We start from the raw sequence: 23149 nt of genomic DNA, 5'->3' as shown, positions 1-23149 counted from the left end.
ATGCAAAAATGATCAATTAAGGATTAATCTGCTTGTGGGGATGGGTATCTGCCTCCCCCCACCTGACTGCGCTGTAAATTACTGGTTGACTCGAGCCATGTAGTGGAGCTATTTATACCTCGAAGGGTTGAATTATAGCTGTGTAGATTATATCATCCCTTTGTTTAATCCTTTTTCCTTTCTTCTGTCATGCTTTTGACCTCAGTGATTTTCAAAGCAGTCAGATTTGCTTCCTATGGTTTTCTTGTGATGGTATTTGTCTCCAGGAAAGGGGAGGAGAATTAAATGGCTTTTTCTGTACCATTCTATTTTCCCTAATGCTCTCCCTTACTCATTTCCTCATTCGACGACCCGGTCTTTTTTTTTTTTTTTTTTAACCTTTCCAGAGGTTTTCATATCACAACCTTCATAGCCTTTCTAGGGCTTTTTATTTTCTAGGCCTTCAGAACGGCGTGAGCAGGGCTAGGGGACAGCCCGGACGAATATCGCACGTTACGGGCTCGAACGCTTCACGAAAAGCTTCGGAAGGGAGATCTGCTGCCGTGCACCTGCCCGTTTGTTGGACCTACGCCTCTCCTTCATTCCCCCCCCACCAAGGAACAAGCGATGCGAGGGAGGGTATTGTTGCTATTGGACTTATTGGCTGTGATTTTACAGATAAATGCTTTATAATCACTTCCTTGCTGAGCCTCGCAGCCAAGAGAGAGAGATGTGCAGCAAAGGAAGGGCAGGCTGCCTGCTTGTGCTCCGGCTTTCCCTTCGGATTTGCATTTCCCAGTTCCAAGGCTGCTTTCTTTTAGACCTCTAATAAGTGTTAAAGCATTTAGAATACACATTTGTTCTTATAGCTCTTCAGAAGTTGCGTTTTAAACAAAAAAAGCTGATCTTGGCCCCAGGCCAGTGACTGCAGCGGTTCCTGGCTCTTTGCTCGGTCGCTGCAATTTGGATGTTCACATACTTCCCGTCCACGAGAAGCCATCAGAAAAATAAATGGCACAGGAGATGCAGACACGCTGAAGTCAGCTGAATATTTTTAAATATTAGACCATGCTGTACAAGGGTGGGAAATAAACTTTGCTGCTAATGCAAGCAGATAGTCCCTCTGCGATGCGAGCTTCCCTGCCATCCCTTTTGACGGGGGATTCCTACCTGGAGCCACCCTCCCACCCAAAATGCTCCCTTTGGCTCTCAGACCCTCGCACAGCAAGAATTTTTATTTGGCAAAGCACTGAAAGGACTTACGCACATGGTTAAATGTTTTAAACAAGAAGGAACGAAGATAGCCAGCCAGCAAAACTCCTGAGCATGAGCGTAGACCTTCGAAACTCGAAGTTGAGCTGAGCTGGACACCAGCTGCAATGATAACGGAGGCAGCAGGAACACTCGTGTGATGGGAACAGCCTTTAATTACTTCTAATATGGATGGGATGAGTGCATAACCTTTAAAAGAGGGGCCGTTGCCCCTTAACATCCAAACGTCAGCGCATCAAACCAGGTCGTGTTGTGTAGGTAAACCCAAGAGCGCAATCCCAACCCTTTGCCATCAGCTTTCCCTGTAATTTCTTTTTTTATATAGTTTCCAGACGTACCTGGAATTGGAGAACTTGCATTTAAGTTAAAGCTGATAATGAAGAGAAACCTGGGAAGTGTAGGCTGAGAAAGTGTGGAGTATTAATTGTCTTATATTTACTTTTCATGTTGGTTGGACAACTCAGAGGCAGGACCCTGAAGAAGCAGGACGGCTCTTAGATCAAATGGGTGATTATTTGTTAAAGTGTGAGAAATTCCGGTATGATCAAACTCCAAAATAAGCATCTTTCTGAATAACTTTGAATAGTTAGTACCACCAGCAGGCCATCAGACAGGTGAATCTGGGTGTAAAATTCTATATTGAAAATTGCTGGGGAAAGGTGCTGGCAGATTGGAGTGGACTTTTCCGATCAAGGCTTTCTTTAGGATATTTTCAATCGAAGCCGCTGTGTTTGCGAGGCCCTTTACCGCTATTTGCCATAACCACCAGCCTGATGGATATTTGGGGGTTTGTTGGTCTCTTGCAGCTGTTCCAATTTTTGCGAAAAAAAAATTAAATAATAAAAAAAAAAATTAAAAAAAAAACTGTTTTGGAGCAGCATTTCAGACCTCGGTCCTTCTTTTTCCAAGCTGCTGCCTGCAGTTTGGCCAGTGGTCAGCCTTCCTCCTCCTTGGTATTTCCGTGAAGTGGACGTTATTGCCCGCTGCAGAAAAGCCGGTCGTTGGGTAAACCCAGATCTGCGTCTGAAATGGAGTTAGGAATATTCATCAGGCAAAGCCGGTATCGTAACCTGCATTTTTATACGCCTGGGGAGTGTTGCGAGCAATTAGACTGGTCCGATGGGATGGGTCCCTCTCCTCTCTCCCCTTACACCACCCTTTCTCCTGTTTTTTTCTCTGCCTTCCTTCCCTTCTCCCCAAAAAAGGAGGAGGGGAAGGAAAGCAAAGTAACTTGTATGGATAGAGGGGAAGTGTAATTATGAGCAGTGGGACCAATTTAAAAATGGAAGATTTCAGAGAGAGACGGGCTTTCTTTGACATGTTGGGCTTTTTCGTAGAGGATAAAAGGAAAATAAACTAATTTATTCCGAAATTGTAATTCCTTTTTGGTATTAATGTGTTTAATTAGTGTAGTTCATAAATGCACATATGCAGAGAAGGGGACTGCAAATTGAAGTGAAGGCATTTTCAAAAGGAAAATCTGATAGGAAAAGCTTCCTGGCAGTGAGATGTTTTAGGCTGCGGGGAGAAATAACGTCCCAAGAGAAGAGGTGGAAACTCCATCGCTTTGGACTTTTATAAGTGAGACTGGATGGAGTAATTTGGGAAGTTTCTTGTAGGGAACAGTCTTTTGCTGCGTGGTGGGTAGGACAAGATGATCTAATCGATCTCTTCCCTGTCCAGTTCATCTGGTTTTCATTTCCTTCTGCTGAGAGGTGGGGAAGGGAGGTGGACCGTTGCTGGGTGCAGTGAGGAGTCTGGTGGTGTTAGGGCTTGGTCATTTGTTACAGGGTTAATGTTTTTCTGGGCTGTGATTCTGCTATTTCAAAATATTTTAAATTAAAAAGGACTTTTTAGCCCTTGCTCAGACTATTTCTAGATGTAGAAGGGCGTAACCATCTTAGCATTGATTGCTCTTCAGTTTTTCTGAAACCACTGTTCAGGCATCACCCAAAACTGTCTTATGTCAGTAGGATGTCAGCTCTGGAGCTTAATAATTGGGTACTGTTTCACTGAGATTTGAATAGCTTTTTCTTTGCTTTCACCCACAAGAAATCTTGTTTCCTACTTGCTCCATGGTACAGAGCTCTGAGAATGGGTCAGAACGTAGCTGACCATGAACGTTTGATTTCCCCTCTCTTCTAACCTTGGTTGTCCATGCAGGTTGGTGTTGAGATAACCTTTTGAAGCACGTCAGCATTTGACCTGCTCGTAATGCTAAATCATGTGGCTGACATCTCTTAACGTATTGTGGCTGAATCATGGCTTGAAGGTCACAAGTGGTCTACCACCAGCCTTATTTATCTACCAAGGTGATTGCTGTTTCTGTTGATGGGAAGAAAAGCAAGGATATATGACTTGGTGTGAATTTCCGAGGAGGAATGGAGAGAACTGAGAATAATTTGTTTCCTAGGAAGGGTGGCTTTGCAGCCAAGCTAGAAATTTCATGATGGAGGAAATGTTGTAGGACCTGGGAGGAGGGAAAAGATGGGAGAGCGATCTGTGTGCAGCATTTAGGAAGAAGATGGATTAAAGTTTGATTTAGTGCTAAATGTGAAAGTTGGAGCAGGGAAGATGAGGACTGTAGAGCGTCGGATAACGGAGCTATGTAAAGTAGCTTGGGTCTGTGGTGAGGTCGAGCAGTAGGATCCTGGGTTTGGGCATTCAGCCTGAGCCCAGTACAGCTCATGCAGAAAACCTGTACAAGGAAACCATGTATTTTATCCCCAGCACAAGAAGAATTACTCATTACATCTCTGAAGAGTAGCAGAAGCTCTCTGCAGTTGCTGACTTCATGGTTATATTTGTCCTTGAAACACCGGTGCATGTAAACGCAGTGTACGCGTGTCTGGTTTTGAGGCCAGGTGAACTGTAATGTCCATCTTTTTTTGGTTCTGTGCTATAGGGCTCATATGTCATTGTTTCAAGTGCGAGAAATTGAACCACAGGGAGCAGGCATGTCCATCTCTGGTGTCATCTTCTAAGCAAAAGCCTGCAGGGACCTCCCCTGGATCCATGCTCGTGAGCAGGATGCGCTCAGAGCACGTCCATCCCCTTACGCAAGTACAAGGTCAAGTTTCGGATGGATCTGGTTTTTCCCTTGGAAGTGGAGATGGCTTTTCAGGAGGAACAGTCCGTTCTCCTTGACAGCGATTTTATCCCCCTGACAAGTTTAATTCCTTCTGAATTCTCCCACTTGTGAGGGACAGGAGAAGTTGGATGCTGCATAATCTCCGATCCCCTGCCAGTTTTGCATCCCTCCTCTCGGCAGTGATTTGCAAATATTATTTTCTCCTGGTATTTTAAAGGACATTTTTATCTTCCCTGGCAGAAGGAGGAGTATTTTTCTGGGACTACTGTTGTATCAAATTTTGCTCCTTGTTTAAGATTTATATTAAAAATAATAATAACATCAATGGAAATGCAACTTTGGTGTTTTCCTCTTAAATTACCCGTTCACTTACAGTCCAGGAGCTACAGTTTTGTTACCACTTGAGACCCAAAATGCAAATACAACTGAAGATCCCGTGGAAATGAACCCATCCATTTTCTGACTCTCCTGTGTGAGGAGCAAAGGTGCACAAAGGGAAAACCATTGGCAAATATACTGGAATTTAACGCTTGGCAGCGAATAATGAAGCAGTCGTGGGCTGCTCTCACATGGATCGCTTGGGCAAGGCAATGTGATTTCGGTGTGTTTCTTCGATTTAGCTAATTCTTAGCAGCGTGATGGTAATTTCACGCAAGTTCTTTTGGTTAGTATCTAAATTGTAACACAATAAAGATAGATTTTTTCCCCCTCAATAATGGTTTTCACCAAGGTTTCCTTTTATGGTGCAACTTTTAAATAATTGGCCAGCTTGCTCTTTTCTTTTATTGTACTCAGGATATTATAAACTTATATTGTTTTTTAAACCACTAATTTTAGACACATCTTGATACTTACTGTTCCCTTCTTTGCCCTTGTTTAATACTGTGGCAGAACCTCTGCAGGGAAGCGGAAATCATCTGTGTGCTGAGACTTTTACATCTAGACTGGATGAAGGGCAAGAAAACACCGGAGCAATCACCCACCAGCCTTTTTTAAAGTCGCTTTGCCTTCCTAATCCAAAATTCCCAACTAATTCCCTTGGCCATAATATTAGGTAGCGGAAATTGGGCAAAAATCATAAATGTCCGGATATTGAATGAGTGTGAGATCAGAAGCAGCTTTCCAAATCAGTAGGTATATATAATAGCCAACGCGGGCATTACAGATACAATTGAGTTGCTAAGGCAGGACTTTCCAATAGTGCCCTGTACAGCCCCGTATCGTCTAATTATTCCGCTTCAGTGTAAGTTAACAATGAAGAGAAGATAAAAGCTCGGCAACCCGTTTGCTTAGAGGGGTCAATTTATCCCAGCTCTTTGTAGGGCAGTGTAATTTTAGGCTTTTACACGGCGGATAACAGCATCCCCCCCCGCAGAAACACACGCTGCAGCGCTTCCGTACGTAGGTCAGGAGAGGACGGTGTATCGTACAGTGTGGAGAGCGATGCCAGAAACGTACCGTGCTCAATGCGAATTATTTGTTCTTGCAGAAAATAAGATGGTTTTGTCCTTATTCACCCAGTTTGTAATAAAACTGGGTCAGTTGGACAACGGCTCGTGCCAGCAGAATGTTAGTGTGCTGTGTTTGGGATTGGAAGGTTCACGGAGCCTGGGATTAAAGCTTTCTTCATCAGCAGCAAGGAGTGATGTCTTTTTTATCCCATAGGAACTTCTGAAATAATATATAGCAGGTGTTTCACCTTTCTGAACATTATTCCAATACACTGGGCTCATTTGGCATGGATTATAAACCAATCGTGGGGCTATTTATCGGCTCCAGCACTTCTGGGTGACCTTGGATCTCATCTTTGGAAGCAGCTTAATCCCCATAACATCTGAAAAGAAGGATCTCCGTTTTCTTTAACAGCTTCTGTATTTTATAGAATCACAACAAGGTTTGGGTGGGAAGGGACCTCACAGCCCATCCAGTCCCACCCCCTGCCATGGGCAGGGACACCCTCCACTAGCCCAGGTTGCCCAAAGCCCCATCCAACCTGGCCTTGAACACTGCCAGGGAGCCAGGGGCAGCCACAGCTTCTCTGGGCAACCTGGGCCAGGGCCTCAGCACCCTCACAGGGAAGGATTTCTGCCTCACATCTCATCTCCATCTGCCCTCCTGCAGCTTCAGGCCATTCCCCTTGGCCTGTCACTCCCTGCCCTTGTCACCAGTCCCTCTCCAGCTTTCCTGGAGCCCCTGTAGGGACTGGAAGGGGCTCTAAGGTCTCCGCGGAGCCTTCCCTTCTCCAGGCTGAACACCCCAACTCTCTCAGCCTGTCTCCATAGCAGAGGTGCTCCAGCCCTCGCATCACCTCCGTGGCCTCCTCTGGACTCGCTCCAACAGCTCCATGTCCTTCTTGTGCTGGGGACCCCAGAGCTGGACGCAGCACTGCAGGGGGGTCTCATGAGAGTGGAGCAGAGGGGCAGAATCCCCTCCCTCGACCTGCTGGTCACGCTGCTGGGGATGCAGCCCAGGACATGGTTGGCTTTCTGGGCTGCAAATGCACATTGCTGGGTCATGTTGAGCTTCTCATCCCCCAACATCCCCAAGTCCTGCTCCTCAGGGCTGCTCTCAATCCATTCCCCACCCAGTCTGTAGCTGTGCTTGGGATTGCCCCAACCCACATGCAGGACCTTGCCCTTGGCCTTGTTGAACTTCATGAGGTTTGCATGGGCCCAGCTCTTAACCCTGTCAAGGTCTCTCCGGACGGCATCCCTTCCCTCCAGCCTGTCAACCGCACCAGTAATTCCAATACTGTGACAAACTACAATTGTTGGGCATGGACAAGGCTTTGGCAACAGTGGCCAAAGACACAGCAATAATGGAGTAAAGTTCCTCATTCCTTCTCTCCCCACTGACAGGCTACTAATTACTCAAGGAGGAAATAGGAGGACTCTGGAAGCCAGAGCGTTGGCAATCAGATGCCAAGGTAAACATAGCTTGGGCCCTGCCTTTAACTGACTCGAGGCCATCATGACTACATGAGGAGGCCTGCTTGAAAACAGCTGGGATGATACGGCCCGCATTAACAGACAGCTTTGAACATCCGCAAGTGAAGCGATGCACAACCCTGGGAGCATTCTTCTCTGCCTCGCTATACGAGCAAGCAGCAGGCTGGGACCTGTCCTCCCAGAGCTGCTAAAGAGCACTTAGGATCAAAGCAATACAAAGGATCCATAAAAAAAAAATAATAAAAATGCACTTCTGCCTGCCTTAACATGGATTTTGCTCCAAAAACCACATGGGAGATAGATGGACATGTGTGGAGGGTACAAAGTTGCACTGGAAACCTTAAGTTCTTCTTCCACCCAAACCACAGATGTTGCTGGTAGGCATGGGATAACCAAATGCCGGAGATGCTTTTCGTTTTGCAGTCTTGCTGGGGAAAAGGAAGGAAAAAAGGCCACTTCTGTTAGTCCATTTTGCAGGAATGCCGGGGCTCGGCTCAGCAGGGACTTAGCTCCTCGTTGTGGTTGCTTCACTTCCCAAGTAGAGCATCTTTCATCTAGTGCAACCAAAGGTCTTCCAGGCTAACACTTTAAATCAAATTTACCTCTTCCAGTAAAACATGAGGGTCATTTGAGGGTGACCCAGTGCAATGACACTAAGTATAAGAGAAGTAGGAGCTCACCCTTTTATTCTGTCATCCAGTTCTTTCATTAATCCAAACTTAGGTCTTCTTTTCTCTCCTTCCTCTGCTTCTCAGCATCTTCTGCGCTGGCACTCAGGTTACATGGCCAGAAGCTCCAGCACAAAGGAGCGACCCCTCAATTTTCTCAGCCCCCCCGCCCCGTGCCTGTTATTGCGTCTCTGCTGCCACCTCTCCGGTTACTGCCCTTTCTCATCAGAGGCTCACCACTTCCGCCCAGGAGCCTCCTTTGATCCTTCCGCTGGTTTCCTCTATAAAAGAGGTGGAAAGAGGCTGAATGGCAACTCCCTGGGGCCGGGAGAGGGAAGGTGGGTACACAGCACAACACAAAAAAAAGTGGAAAAAATAGTTGGCTCCCAGAAGCTGAAGCTTCTGTGCAGCAAGGAAAGATGTAGATGATGGTAAAGACCAAAGGCTGGGACTCGGGACACCTCGCTGTCTTTGGCTGCCCAGCGTGTCACCTGCTTCCCTGCTGGCTCCCTGGCTCCCCGTCACAGCGAGGGAGCAGTTGTACCGTAGGTGTGGTTTGGGGAATACTTTGCTCCAGGAACCCATTCCGTGTCAACAAAAGGCATCAGGTTTCCCTTCAAGTCCTCCGGTTGCTGCAGGGCTTTTGCGGTTGAATGGCCCTGTATGTCCCTGTACTTTTGTGACTCATCTCTTCACCTGCCAAGCTGTTAAACCCCCAATTTTGGTGTGCTGCATCACAGCTCTTGTAATATGTCAGGCCTTTTGAAATGCAAAAGAAGCAAAAAATGCCCCTGCATGAAGATGCTGTTGGGCCATGAGGTCGTTGTGGGACCCAGGGACAAGCCAGGCACAGTGCTGGGCAGTGGGGACACGGTCTCCTCCAGGTGGGGCTGACCCTGAGCTGGGGGGATGCTCTGGTGGATGCCAGGAGACAGCCAGTGGGACCTCCTGGCAAGCTGGTTTATGTTTCTATAGCTGAGTCTGCCATCTGTAAAGGAAGATAGTGATGACTTGACTTACCTTCTCTACTTGGATTGTGAGTGCTGCCACACCTTCATCAGAGAGATCCAAAATAGCTGGAAGTGGTGCCTGAGCCCACCAAGAGCCTTTGTTACAGCTAACTTCTGCTGCTTGATGGTGGAGCTAGTGAGAGTCATCTTGGAGGGGCTATATGCTAGAAAAGCAGCATGAGGGTTTTGTAGTGCTAATTCACAGAATCACAGAGTGATTGAGGTAGCAAGGGACATCTGGAGATCATCTGGTCCAAACCGCCTGCTCAAGCAGGGCTACCAAGATCCAGTTGCCCAAGACCATGTCCAGATGGCTTCTGAAGATCTCAAAGGATAAGGACTCATTCTATGGCTTCTGTCCATGTTAAAATGTCCCCAGCACCACAGTGAGACCTAAGTGGGAAAACTAAATGAGAACAGAGAGAACAAAAATGGTGAGGCAGATGAGATTACCCTGACGGTGTGATGTTGGGTGACCCTTTGGTGGGGGATCAGACCAGAAGCACAGACCGCATTCCCTGCAATTGCACTGATCACCTGAGAAGCTCCTCCTTGGTGACTGAGCTGGTTCCACCCTCATATCTGGACCTGCCAAAGGAGCAGCGTGTGCAACACTCTGATGTGATGATGTAAAAAAGTTGCCCTGGTTGGACTTGGACCTGTTGAATCAAGTCCAGAGGAGGCCACGGAGATGATCCCAGGGCTGGAGCACCTCTGCTATGGAGACAGGCTGAGAGAGTTGGGATTGTTCAGCCTGGAGAAGAGAAGGCTCTGGGGAGACCTTAGAGCCCCTTCCAGTCCCCACAGGGGCTCCAGGAAAGCTGGAGAGGGACTGGTGACAAGGGCAGGGAGTGACAGGCCAAGGGGAATGGCCTGAAGCTGCAGGAGGGCAGATGGAGATGAGATGTGAGGCAGAAATCCTTCCCTGTGAGGGTGCTGAGGCCCTGGCCCAGGTTGCCCAGAGAAGCTGTGGCTGCCCCTGGCTCCCTGGCAGTGTTCAAGGCCAGGTTGGATGGGGCTTTGGGCAACCTGGGCTAGTGGAGGGTGTCCCTGCCCATGGCAGGGGGTTGGAACTAGATGGGCTGTGAGGTCCTGTCCAACCCAAACCAGTCTGGGATTCTATGACTGTAGTCCACCTGGGACATCCGATGTAATGTTATTTCCACCACTCCTCTGATTTTCTGTCAGCCTTTCCCAGAGAGTGGTGGGCATCTCTTCAGCCTGCAGGTTAATTCTGTGACATATTTCTGCGCTAACCTTTCACTTCTTTTCATGCAATGCCACCAGAGCAGTAACCCTGTGAGGGCACTTGTGGCTTTGGGGGATTTCTTTTCTACTTTCTCAGAGAGTTTTCTGCTGGTGAGAGAAACTAATCAGCCATAGCTTAATAAATTATCTTGGACCACCAAGCCATATCTCGTTGCATGGCTCCATCTGTTTGCTCCACAACTTACTGGTGCAACTGAAGCCTTTGGGATCTTTACTGGAGATGACCTTTTTGTCGTCAGCCTTTCTGCTGACCTTCCCAATGAGGAATCCACCTCTCCAAGGCTGAGTATGTCCTTGATTGGCAGGAAAGGTCCAGCTGGGTTTGAGTGCTTTTGGTACAGGATCTGATGTGGTTTAGGGATGATGGTTGATCCCAGGGCTGGCTGCACGGGTGCCTGTCCCAGAAAGCTGCATGATGGTGGAACCATCGGCCTGGTCCTCAAACTCGAGATCCCAAGTCAGGTACTTCCCTGCAACGGTGAGGAGATGCCAGCTGCACTCTGTGTTTCTGGTAGCTCCTCTCTGACTTAATAGGAAAACACTGACCACAGAAAATGTACAATTTTTTTTTCTCTGCATTTTCCTGAAATCTGTTGAACCGCTTTGCCTGTAGAGGGAGAAGAGGAGGGGTGACATGGGGGATGGGGAGGAAGAAATAATGGTGTCTCTGTTCAATGAAACTCCCCTAACAGACAGTTTGTGTTGTTTTTCCCCCCTCCAAACACGTAGATCTGATCTGAAAATCCTGGGCTTAAAAGCACAGATGTTTAGCGTGACACACAAACGTGACATCTTTCCAGCAAGTCAAACAGCTTTGCCGCTGGTGAGTTCTGAGGAGCTAATCTGGGATGAGAAGGAGTTAAAGCTGCTCAGCAGTAGCTGCATCCTTGAACCTGCTCACCCCAAACTTCCCTTCCCTCTGGGTGAATGGGTCTTTCCCTTTGTGCTAAAGCAGCTTTCAGAGATGTTACTGCTTCTTCTGCCCCTCAAAGTGTCCTCAGGGGCAGGGGGAGAAGCAGTGATGGGGATGTAAACCGGCCGATGGCAGTGGCACCGTGTCATATCTTGGGAGATGGTTTTCGTGGGCCTTATCTCCGTGCCCAAACAGGTCAGGGGGAAAATGGTATTGGATTAATTCTGTCTATACGTCAATCTCATAGTCAGAGACGTGTTGGGGTGCGAGTCAGGATAGCTAGCCATTTATTTCTAACTCATTAATTTTAATTCCAGTCCACGCCAGCAAGGATTACAAGTCACCCCACTGCTGATGTTCCTTGCTTGACTCTTAATGAGTATCTCGGCATCTGCCGTTTATGACTGGTTCCTCCGGCTGCTTTAAGAGCATCCCACACCTGAAATGCCCTTCTGCTGCTGAGGAAGGCCACCTGGAAAAAGTGAGGGCTGCCCCACTCTCCCTTTCCAGAGCATGTCTTTTCAAATGGTGCAAAATCAGCTTTAGAGGTTGAGCTGTGCCCGTTGTCTTCACCGGGAGTTGAAGCTGTTGTTGGAGCTGGGAGGTGGTCAAAATGGCACTCATGAGCATGCTGGCAGCCTCTGCAAAGGGGTGGTGGAGACACACAGGGGTTTGTTCAGCTAACAACCCGTGGGCACTTCAGAGCTAAACCCTTCCTTGAGCTACCTGTGGGATAATTAATTAACTGAGAATGAAGATGCCACCATGTTTTCCAAAGCTTCCGAGTCTGCCTTTCCTATTGCTCATGCTCTACACCAGAGTTGAAGAGGGGGAAGAGTCAGGATCCAACCTTATAACTGTACAAGCATCCTTACAACGGAGCACCAGCGATATAAAGAAGATATAAAGGGATCCCATAACATCTGGAGAACTTGTTTTTTAAAGCCAGCTAAATCACACCGAGAAGCTGTAGGACACCTCTAAAGCTGTGGGGAAGAGAGGAGTGGAGGCTGGTTGGAGACCCGGTGCAAGCACTCCATCGTGCGGTTCACATTTACGTTAAGGCACTCCAGGAAATGATGTCTAGATTACTGAAAGTATTTGGAGTCAGTGCATTTTGAGAACAGTGCCCTACCGTGAAGGTACTATTAAGGTAAAAATGATCAAAAATAGCCCTGCAATCTACTGACCACTTGTAGCATCCCTCTTGCTTTGCGTATGTATTGGATGTTGCCCCTTTTCTATCTGTAGGACTCTGTTTTCAACCCTTGTGCACCTCCCAAAGTGACATCTCTTCTTCTCCATCCTGTTTGGTGCATCCTTGCATTCGGTTACGGCAACATTGGTGGGGGGGATCTTCAAATGACCATTCCTCTTCTTCTCTCACCCCACTGCTGTACAAGCAAAGGATGGCTTGGGGTGCAACATCGCTTGCTTGGGATGAGCCAAACCCATAGATAAATCATCTAGAATTGCTGAGCATCTGCTTTTGGGCAGGGCACAGCTCAGAGATGAATGTGTGTCGCTGAAGGATTGGACTTGATGGGACTGGACTTGGTTTGGACTAAGGGGAGGTGTTTAAGGCCAGGTTGGATGAGGCTTTGGGCAACGTGGTCTAGTGGAGGGTGTCCCTGCCCATGGCAGGGGGTTGGAACTGGATGGGCTTTGAGGTCCCTTCCCACCCAAACCGTTCTATGATTCTGTGATTCTATGAACAGGGGGGATTTGAGCCAGGTTGGCCCCTGGTCTTCAGCAGGCTGCGCTTCATGGAGTCAGAGCCGATGGCACCAAGCTGAGTGGTGCAGGTGATTTGCTAGAGGGAAGGGATGCCATCCTGAGAGGCCTTGAGAGGCTTGAGGAGTGGGCCCGTGCAAACCTCATGAGGTTCAACAAGACCAAGTACAAGGTCCTGCACATGGGTTGGGGCAGCCCCCGGTATCCATACAGGCTGGGGATGAGGGGATTGAGAACAGCCCTGAGGAGAAGGACTTGGGGGTGTTGATAGGTGAAAAATGACCCAGCAACATGTGCTCGCAGCCCAGCCAACCGTGTCCTGGGCTGCATCCCCAGCAGTGTGACCAGCAGGTCGAGGGAGGGGATTCTGCCCCTCTGCTCTGCTCTGGTGGGACCTCCCTGCAGTACTGCATCCAGCTCTGGGGTCCCCAGCACAAGAAGGACATGGAGCTGTTGGAGCGAGTCCAGAGGAGGCCACAGAGATGATGCGAGGGCTGGAGCACCTCTGCTATGGAGACAGGCTGAGAGAGTTGGGGGTGTTCAGCCTGGAGAAGAGAAGGCTCCGGGGAGACCTTAGAGCCCCTTCCAGTCCCCACAGGGGCTCCAGGAAAGCTGGAGAGGGACTGGTGACAAGGGCAGGGAGTGACAGGACAAGGAGTAATTCAAGGAGAACAGACTGAGATGAGATGTGAGGCAGAAATTCTACCCCGTGAGGGTGCTGAGGCCCTGGCCCAGGTTGCCCAGAGAAGCTGTGGCTGCCCCTGGCTCCCTGGCAGTGTTCAAGGCCAGGTTGGATGGGGCTTTGGGCAACCTGGGCTAGTGGAGGGTGTCCCTGCCCATGGCAGGGGGGTTGGATGAGACGATCTTTGAAGGTCCCTTCCAACCCAAACCATGCTGTGATGCTACAAAAACGAGATGAGTTTGTTAGGCTGGGCCACCGCGCCGCAAATACAGTCTTGGTCTTCAGCAACAGACTTTGTCTTGTATTTGTGCAGCAACAAGCTGCTACAGAAAGCGCTCTCTGTTGTTGTGTGCGAGCTCCTGTACCATTTAATGCCTGGTTTGGGGGGTCTCTTATTTAACGGCGATACTGAGGAGCCTTCTGTGCATTATGCTCCTAGCCAGGGCGTGATGGAAATGGGTGTTTTTGTGGGAAAGCTGCTTTTCAAAGCCTTTTGAAAAGGCTGGGACAGCAAAGACTTTGAAAGATGGGGATATCTCTGTTGCTACCCAATGCATCGCTATTGAAATCAAAATATTCAACCTGAGTGGAGAGCTCCGTCGTTCCGCATAGGTTTGAAATTAATTTAATTTAACATAATTTTGATGGCTGTTTGGCCTAGGTGCCTAATACAGGGGGATTTGAACTCTGTCGTAGCCTTTTAATGTTTGTTTGAACGTCACTAAAATCTAAGCGACACGAGGTGATATTTAATGCCTGCTCGGGGAGACCTTGTTTATTGGCAAAAAAAGCAGAATGGGCCATAAAAACTGAATTCCAGCGTCACCTTGACTCTGTTCTCTCTCTGTTACGCGTCCAGGCTGGTGTCATGGAGGAAACTTGAAATTCCCGTTTTCTGGAGGGGGGTTTTTTGTTGGTTTTTTTTTTTTTTCACGTGAAATTGCCAAGATACGCCTCTTATCCGCTGCTTATGTGTGTGCAAAAATATTTATGGTCCCAGTGCAAATAAAACCTCTGAACATTTCAGAGAAGTCATTCCTTCTGGCCACCGCTGCTGCTGCCGTGCCCCGTTGTGCCTGATTGCAGCAGCAGCTCTTCCAGGCTTCTGAGCGGTTTTTGAGCTGAGAATTGACCAGCTGAAGGAGGGGAAAATTATTTTGGAGGGGCTCTGTACCTTGAGTACGATTTGCCGTGACAAGCATCCAGGCTGGTTTACTGCTGTGTTGTGGGAGGGAGTAATTAATCTGATGATTCCTTGATTTTCACGAAATTACCATGACAAACTTGACCTTTTTTCTAGCGCCAAGCTGAAGGTCAGGAGATGGTGCTTGGAGATGGTGGGATGCATCCGCCTTCACTTTGGGGAGGGATCTCGGGCTTCTCCTGGAGCTCCATCTGGAGGAGAGGAAGATGGGCTGGTCGGGGCGGCTGGTGGCCTTTCTGGGCCACCATGGTTCTGGTGTCCCCTTGCCCGACCTTCTACCCTGTGTCACCTTGCCCAGGCTGTTGGCTGTGGCTTTCCTGGGCCTGTGGCCGCTCTTGACCCTGGAGCCACTTTGCTGCTGGAAACCCTTGCTGCAAAGCCAGCAGCTGTGTTTGGCAGGGAGGACACCAGGGCCAAACTCAGTTCCTTTCCATACCACCACCGGGGAAGGGGATTTCTCTACCGAACCCCACAAGCAGGTGCCGCTCCCTTGGCTAAGGATGTAGAAACCACACGGTCCTCTGCGGTTGCTTTTGGGGTTGATTTCACAAGAGAAATCGTTGCGGTTTGAGCTGGGACTTTCCTTGAGAGGAGGTCCCAGCTGGATGTTCCCAACATCTGCGCTGTGGCTGTGTGGGCAAGGTGGCCAGCGTCTCCATGGGCCTTTTTGCTCTGGGAGAGCTTGCTCCTCCATCTTCTCCAGCTTTCCTCTTGCCATGCTGACAACGACGCCGTCCAGCCCTGTGACACAGATCATTCCAGCAGCCATCCGCTGAGCTCGTGAATGTCTCAGCCATCAGCGCTGCAATAACCTCAAGGTTTCACCATGGAGGTCTTTGGTCATGGTTCACCTCCTGTCCTTGCTGGAGCAAGACATGAAGCCCAGAGCTGCAGAGGCTGGAGCAGTTCATGGGCTTAGGTAGAACATCGTGTGTTGCAAACACAGCGTGCTCCAGCCGTTGGCTTTGGTTTAAAGTCCCCTACGTGATATTCGTATTTTAAATGCCGTCCTGGAGGGAAAAACACAACGGGGCTGGGTGTCAGGTTATTTTCCCTTATCTGAGTCCTAATTCTCCCCTGGTTTTTTATTTAGGGTGGCACCGGGATTCCCAGCTACCCAGCTGTGCCCGAAAAAAAGGCTGATTTAAACCTTAGCAACAGGGTATTTTTGTTTAGATTGTATTTATTCTCCTGTGAGAGTCATTGTTCTCTCCCATGCCTTGACCGTTTCGAAGGCTGATGATAAAAGCCCTCGCTGACAATAATATGTTAGAGTTCAGCCTTTTGTTGGGGAGATTAAAATAGAGAATGAATTGCGAATAACATGGGAGCGCTAGAAGTTAGTTGTCCCAGGCTGTTGTTTAATCACTTTAAGGATAAGAAACTTCATTTGAATTATTTTCAGAACTGCATTTGAATTATTTTCAGCATTAGGTTTTGTGTTGGTATGTCTGGGGGCTGCAGGGGCTTGTCCCCACCGTGTTAAGACAAAATTCATTTCAGTTTGCGTAACCTTGTGTCAGCAGGAGATAGGTTTATAGCAATCCGGCTTATAATAGGTTTATTGCAATATATAATATATAATAGTTTTATGATATCAGGTTTATAATACTTTTATATATGTAATAGGTTTATAGCAGTGGTAATGACAGAAGATGCCTGGCTTGTTGGTGTGACTCAAAAACCTGTACCTACAGCATCGCTTCTTGGACGAGGACACCCCTCTTGGGCGTGAAAGATGGAAAAGAAAATAGATGGAAAAAAAGATGGATGGAAAAAAATAGATGGAAAAAGGAAAAAAAAAAAAATATGGGAAGTGGAAATAGAGCCACTGGAGGCAGGTGGATTTTGGTCCTTTTTCAGGGGTGTGGGCTGATGAGGAGAAATGTTTGGGAGACCGATCTGCTCGAAATGCCGACAGCGTGAATGATAACGGGGCTCGCCCCAAAACTCGGCTGGCCCCGTGATCTTTTCCCACGTGGGAATTGCTGAGGATACAGCTCTCTGGGTGCAGACCCCTTTCTGCTGGGATATTTATCTTCCCAGCGAACTTCCCGCTCACGTCAGCGTCTTGAAAAGCTTCACATCCCTCCTGTTGGACAGCCTCCCTCCCAGCTGCCCCTACCTCCACTCCCTGTAATTGGCAATAATTTCCCTAATTGCTCACATAAGCAAATGTTCTCTCTGTGGTCACATCGAACCGGCTTATACCGTACTATATACGCGAGCACGCGGCATTAAAGGACTAATTCCTGTAAATAAGCCTATTAAAAGGTTAGAAATAATGCCTCCAACTAAACTATCGATGGCAGCTGGATCCCACTGGTTTTATTAACGTGGCAATTCCCGTCTGCCCGGGACTGGGGTGCCCTTGTGCTTGGCCAGTTGATCTTATGTTGTGGTCGGTGGATGTCTTGGCATACGAGATCAGCCCTTTGCCTTGTTTCCAGATAATAAATCACATTATTAGCAATTAAGGCTACACCTCGCAAATCCCCAGTATTACTGCTGAACGAGAGGAGAGACCGGTTCATGCAATCGCAAGCCGGGGGGGACCGCACCTTTGAGACTTTAGGTGATGCTGCTGAAGAAAAAACTGAATCTCACTTCTTTTTGTGCCTCAAATGGGGGAAAAAAGCGATTCTTCAATTTTTCTCCAAGCACTTTGCTTTTCACCCTTCCTAGGAGAGGATTACCGACAGCGGTGCAGCACCGGTCCTGGGGCAGCCTGGGGAAGAGCCCTTAACCCAAGTCGTCAGCTTAATTGCCAGCGTTCATCCCTCAAACCAGGAGCTGATGAAGCGTAATTAGGCTGTGGGAGGGTAATTGCTAGGAGCTCCATCCAACGGTTGGGCTAGCATTGCCTTTTGGAAAGCCCCTCGCTGCTTTTGGGCTGTGCTTCGCTGGCGGGTGCCGTCGGCTCTTGCTGGGGATGTGAAATCCCCGTCGCCTGTGCTACAGCCCTGCAGCATTCAGAGGCTTTCTGTATGTATAGTATTTTTTTTCTCCAGTTTTTTCTACTAATTTAAGAAGTAGGGACTGGGATACTTTCCATAAATTGGGATGGCCAAAGAGTGGTTGTTCCTTTTTTTATTTTCTGGTGGGTCACATATGATCTACCGTTGCTCCAGCTTTTAATACCTCCAGCAACTGCGTCAGAACTCGCAGCGTTGCGTTTTGATCCAGATTTCACCTGCAACCTGGATGAGAGCTTCAGCAGCCCTTTGCATTTACGCTGCAGCTTGTTTTCATGACGGCCTTCAGCTGGGCAAAAGATACTCGTAAAAACAGCATCACTACTATCAGCCGGGTGGTCGCCGAAGTCTCTAGGTCACCTCCAGCTGATTATCCTGTGGGTTTGGACATTTACTTTACAAGGGAACAAGCAGTTCCCTTGGTGCTTTCAGGGGAGAACCCTTCTCTCCTTCTTTCTCGGACCAAAAGTTTTAGCTCCAGCTTCTGAAATCCCGTATGCTGACACGGAGGGGTATAAAGTCACAGCCCAGAAGTTCCGCTGTGTGTCTGGGTCGGGGCGTCACAGCCCGGAGGTCTTGCCCTGAAGTCAAGCAGCCGGGCTGTGCATCATGCGGTGGCCCTGGGTGATGGAGAAATGCAGAGGCTGCCGTTGCAGTAATGAATATTATAAGCTATTAACTCAGTTTTGGTCCTTGGCCCCACTTATTTCTCACCATTTCATCCTCTCGGTAGATTCATCATGCAACGAAAATGGAAAAATTAAGGCGTTTGGATGAGCTGACTTTTTAAAGCAGCATCGCTCTGGGTTTGCGGCTCCAGAAATACCTGTCGGCCCATTTTCCTTTCGCCTGGAAATATGCTCCGGTATCTTATTTGCAGGTTGTGTTGAAAACCACTTGTGTCTGGCAGCACAACTGCTCCCAGTCAGACTTTTCAGCTTGAAGCCTTCGGCAGAAGACGTGCCTCAAAATGCTTTTGGCACTGGAATAGCAGAGTCAGAGAAGAAAATGTTCGCAACTCCAGTTCCCCTCATTTGCAGACCTCACTTATAGACCCTTGCAGCCACTGGTAAAACTGTGATTTTGGTTTCTTTCTCTGGCAAACTGCGACAGAAACGCAGTTAATGCGAGATGCAGGGGATGCGTCCCTCGCCCCACTCCGGCTATCGCCATTTGTACATCGTCCTCGACCCTTTTTTTCCATTCTAATACATGCAAATGTATGTAAAGAGTAAAGACTGTTCTACTGAGTCTTGCACATTTGTTTAAAGAGAAGGAAAACAAGCCAAATTTACAGGGAATTTGCAAGCTGAATTTTAAGACCCATATATAAAAAGACCCAAAAAGTGGCTGGCAGTGGCCACCGATGCTGACCAAGGTGATGCTTTCTGGCGTCTTTATTTTCCGGGAGCTCGCAATCGTAATGTCATTAATATGGAGCTTTTTGAGAACTGGAGTATATCCTAATTAGCAGCCTCTGATTTTTTTTCTAGTTTCATAATCAGTGATCTCGGCTACACCAGAAGTGTTACTGTGGCAACAGGGCTGAACCGAGCAGCGGTGCAGAATTACCGCAGGTAAATCGGTGATTTTACGGATCCACGGCACTTTCTTAGCCCAGGGGCTGCTCCGTGGGACAGGCTGGCTGCTCCCTGCACCCTACAGGTGTCCCGGGCGGATTTCAGGGTAAGCACATCCAGCGATTAAGCTGCATGACCGAACGCATGCGTTTTAATTGAAGCTTAGCCTCTGTAATGAGATTTTAAGGCTGTCATGCGAATGATCCCCTCCGACACCTTTGTTTTAAGTAGGATGCTCCGACCACTCGCTGCCCAAATGCTCCGGCTCCTGGCTTGCTCTTGACTTGGTCCTGCAGAAGGGACTGAGCCCAAAAGCTGGGCTTTATTATTTTTTATTTATTTATTTATTTATTTATTTATTTATTTAAAACCTCCTTTCTCCTCCCTACGTACCGTTCGCTCGCTCTCCGAAAGGCATGTTGCTCGTTAGGGATGTTGTTATGCTAAATAACGGCCATGCTTCATCCTGACTCTTCAATCAAAAGCAACCGGTCCCTTTCGTAGCTGGTATGCGAACATGTTTTCTTTGTACACGTTACAAACAATGTCTGGGACAAAGAAGGGGAAACCCTAAAAGGGAATGTTTAAAGAAATATATTCCTGTATGACTTGACTTTTTTAAAAAATTTATTTATGAATTCATTATGTTGAATAATGAGGTGAACCGGCTTCACTCGAGCCTTTCGGGCAGTTACTCTCCGCTTCCCAGCACCAAACTGCAGCTGCGATGCCCGTCCCGTGGGGAAAGGCACACCGGGAGACCGTGTGTTGTGGTCTCCCAATAGCCAGGGGTTTTTACAAGCTCTGGAGGCGTTGCTTTGGCGGATCCATTTTAATTACCCCAGAAGGAGGTCTCGCCTCCCTCTCCCCTTTGCAACGCAGTTCCTGCTGCCCCGCCGTCCCTCACCAGCCTGGCCTGCAGCAAAACCCTCCATCCCCAGCGCCTTCCTCCTGGTCGAGGCTCAGAGTCGGTCCTTCATCTTCATCCTCCCTGAGCTGGCATCTCCCTTGGCCTTGGCTCACCACACTCCTTTTTCTTAGGACTTCACCTTCTCTCAGCTTTTGCCTGTCCCGCCTCGATGCTCCTTGATGCCACGTCCTTTAGGAAACCCTCTCCAGCTGGTCCTTCTCCATTGCTACAGGTCCAAGAAACTCTTCATCCCTTTCTTTTTGCCTCCACAAATTATTCCCCGCCCCATCCCAGTTTCTTCTGCACATGGTGAGCATGGCGAGAGTGACCAGCACGTGCTCCCACGATCAGACGGCCGCGGCGCCAGCAGAAAAGAGTGGCTGAGGGCAAATTAAACCTGTCCTAATTATAAGGGTTATTAGGAAAATTATTATTAGGAAAATAATTGGACATATTTGTAGCTCTCCCCCTCTGAGGCGCTCAGGCGGCTTCCAGACGGTGACTCTGCTTGCTGTGCCGGCTGTGCGGCCAGGAGTGCCCGTCCGTGCAGCTCAATGGGCAAGGACTGGAGATCACTGAGCGCCTTGGTCTTAGATGTGCCACCAATCTGCACAGCCAGGGATGGAGCCGACATCTGCTTTTATTTCTGTATTTTTAGCGTGAGACCATTGAGTCTCTATGTTAGTATTTACCTGTTTTTTTAAACATACAGAGAGTGATTTCTTTCCTAAAAGCAAGGCAATACAGAAAACTAAGAACTGGCATGATGAGCTATGAAGGACAAATATCTATAGTCAACATTTCTGCATCTCTGTAGGAGCCTGAACTGTTTTGTGTCTGGATTATTTAAGCACCCGCATTCATTGGTGGTGTTCTCTGGTGGTTTTTTTGCTTAAAGCCTCATCAGTTTAATTTTTCTATCTTCTAAATGAAATAATAACTCCCTAGTCTTGAGGCTCTTCTAGGAGGCTCACTTATCAGTCTTGAGATGCTCCAGGGTCCTTCAGAGGAGTCCATCATGGGGTCATTTCCTCTGAGGAGCTTTGTGGCTCTTCGTTAGTGGCTCCTAGGAGGGGAGGGTTGTCTCGTGCACAGCAAAGGGCTGTTGCAGCATGCAGTAACCGGTTCACTGAACACCAGCGTAGAGCTGGAGGGACACTGGTGGGATCCTGAAAAACGTCCTCCGTAGTGTACGGGTCTCCTTCTCAGTGCTGGATGTTATCTTTCTCCACTATGAGCTCAAATCCCAGCAGGTTTGCCTTCTGAAAAGTTTGCAGGACAGTAGGTTACAGAATCACAGAGGGCACCGGGACCTTGGGGAACCTTCTTCCAAGTTCTGGCTGGTGAACACCTGATCCTCTCTACACCCACGCACAATGGTTTCACACCCACTGCTGCTGCCAGTGCGTGCTTTGAGAGCCTGCATGATCAGCACAGGATAGACTAATATCTCACTATAGATTACCTCAACGAGGAACACTGATCCTAGTTCAGGCCAGCAGTTTTAACATCATCCTAACAGCTCTAGCTATTTCTGGACACCCAGAAAGCCAGGTGGGAGCAGGGTTGGGTTCCCTCCATGCACATATGATGATGTTGCTCTTTGAAAGAGGACTGTGTGCCTGTTGGACTGAGGGCCACAAAAATGATCCGAGGGCTGGAGCAGCTCTGCCATGGAGACAGGCTGAGAGAGTTGGGCTTGTTCAGCCTGGAGAAGAGAAGGCTCCGCGGAGACCTTAGAGCACCTCCCAGTCCCTACAGGGGCTCCAGGAAAGCTGGAGAGGGACTGGTGACAAGGGCAGGGAGTGACAGGCCAAGGGGAATGGCCTGAAGCTGCAGGAGGGGAGATGGAGATGAGATGTGAGGCAGAAATCCTTCCCTGTGAGGGTGCTGAGGCCCTGGCCCAGGTTGCCCAGAGAAGCTGTGGCTGCCCCTGGCTCCCTGGCAGTGTTCAAGGCCAGGTTGGATGGGGCTTTGGGCAACCTGGGCTAGTGGAGGGTGTCCCTGCCCATGGCAGGGGGTTGAGATGAGACGATCTCTGAAAGTCACTTCCAACCCAAACCATGCCGTGAGTAAATATTGAAGTGCAGGAAAGTGATGATTTGTTGAAGATTGGGCAGGTGGAGAAAGCAAAACCCCAAGCCCTTACCGCAAGCTTGTCCTCCTCCTCCTCCTCATGTGCCGTTCGTTACAGCGGCTGTCACTCGTGTGGAAGCCGCCTGTTTATTTAAAAGCCAAAAAAAAAAAAAAAAAAAGAAAAAAGTATGAAGTAGATTTTCAGAAAGGGTGAATGGTTGCTGTGATTCATCTTTTCTGTTGAAGAGTGGAAAAGCAGAGGGTGGGGTGGGGGAAGAATGTTCAGTGACACATCAAAGGCCTCGTTTCAGCTTCGGAGACACATGCAAGGAATTAGTCACTTCGTCTTAGTACAACAAAACCCTTTTCCCTCCCTAAACTCATCAGCGATGGCCAGCTAGCCACAGCTCTGCTGCAGGAGATGACCTACCCCCCCATTAGCCATCCCAACGCAGTTCAGAGCCAACGCAGCTCCTTGCATGATGTTGAAGAAGAGAAGAAGTCCCATGCACAGCTCAAGGAGCCGTCCTGCAAGGCGCTTGGACCCCGGGTGATTTCCCACAGGCGGGTAGGTTTTGCAGAGCTGCCAGCAGCGGGGCTCATCCTGATCGTTATTTTTACACCCTTCGCATCTCATCCAGCGTGAGAGGATTGGGGTTACGGAGAAGGAGAACCCGGTGTTGGTGAAATCGCTCTGCCATCGGACGAGCCCGTGGGCAGCTCTCCTCTGCCGCGGATCACAGCTCCAGCAAGAGGCTGGGAAACCACGAACGGGATTTAAAAGGAGCAGGGAGGAGGAGAGGGAACAGCAGGTTTGTTTTCCAGGGCGGCTGAGCCA

At 48.6% G+C, this 23149-nt stretch overlaps 1 protein-coding gene across 8 annotated transcripts in view; it reads left to right on the top strand.

The window, feature by feature from the left end:
* PTPRA (protein tyrosine phosphatase receptor type A) overlaps positions 1-23149 on the top strand; it is a 126797-nt gene that overhangs the window by 70870 nt on the left and 32778 nt on the right. Inside the window, exon 3 of one of the 8 annotated variants that reach the window (XM_054825583.1) lies at positions 19239-19431. The exons of 6 other annotated variants lie outside the window; for them this stretch is intronic. The gene's annotated coding sequence lies outside the window, so the exon portion shown is untranslated. The remainder of the gene's footprint in view (positions 1-19238; positions 19432-23149) is intronic. One more of the 8 variants, XM_054825584.1, reaches the window with a different exon arrangement.

Source organism: Grus americana, chromosome 4, assembly GCF_028858705.1.
Source record: "Grus americana isolate bGruAme1 chromosome 4, bGruAme1.mat, whole genome shotgun sequence".
NCBI lineage: Eukaryota > Metazoa > Chordata > Aves > Gruiformes > Gruidae > Grus > Grus americana.
Note: the sequence above shows the minus strand (reverse complement) of the source record. Positions and strands in the feature narration are given on the sequence as shown.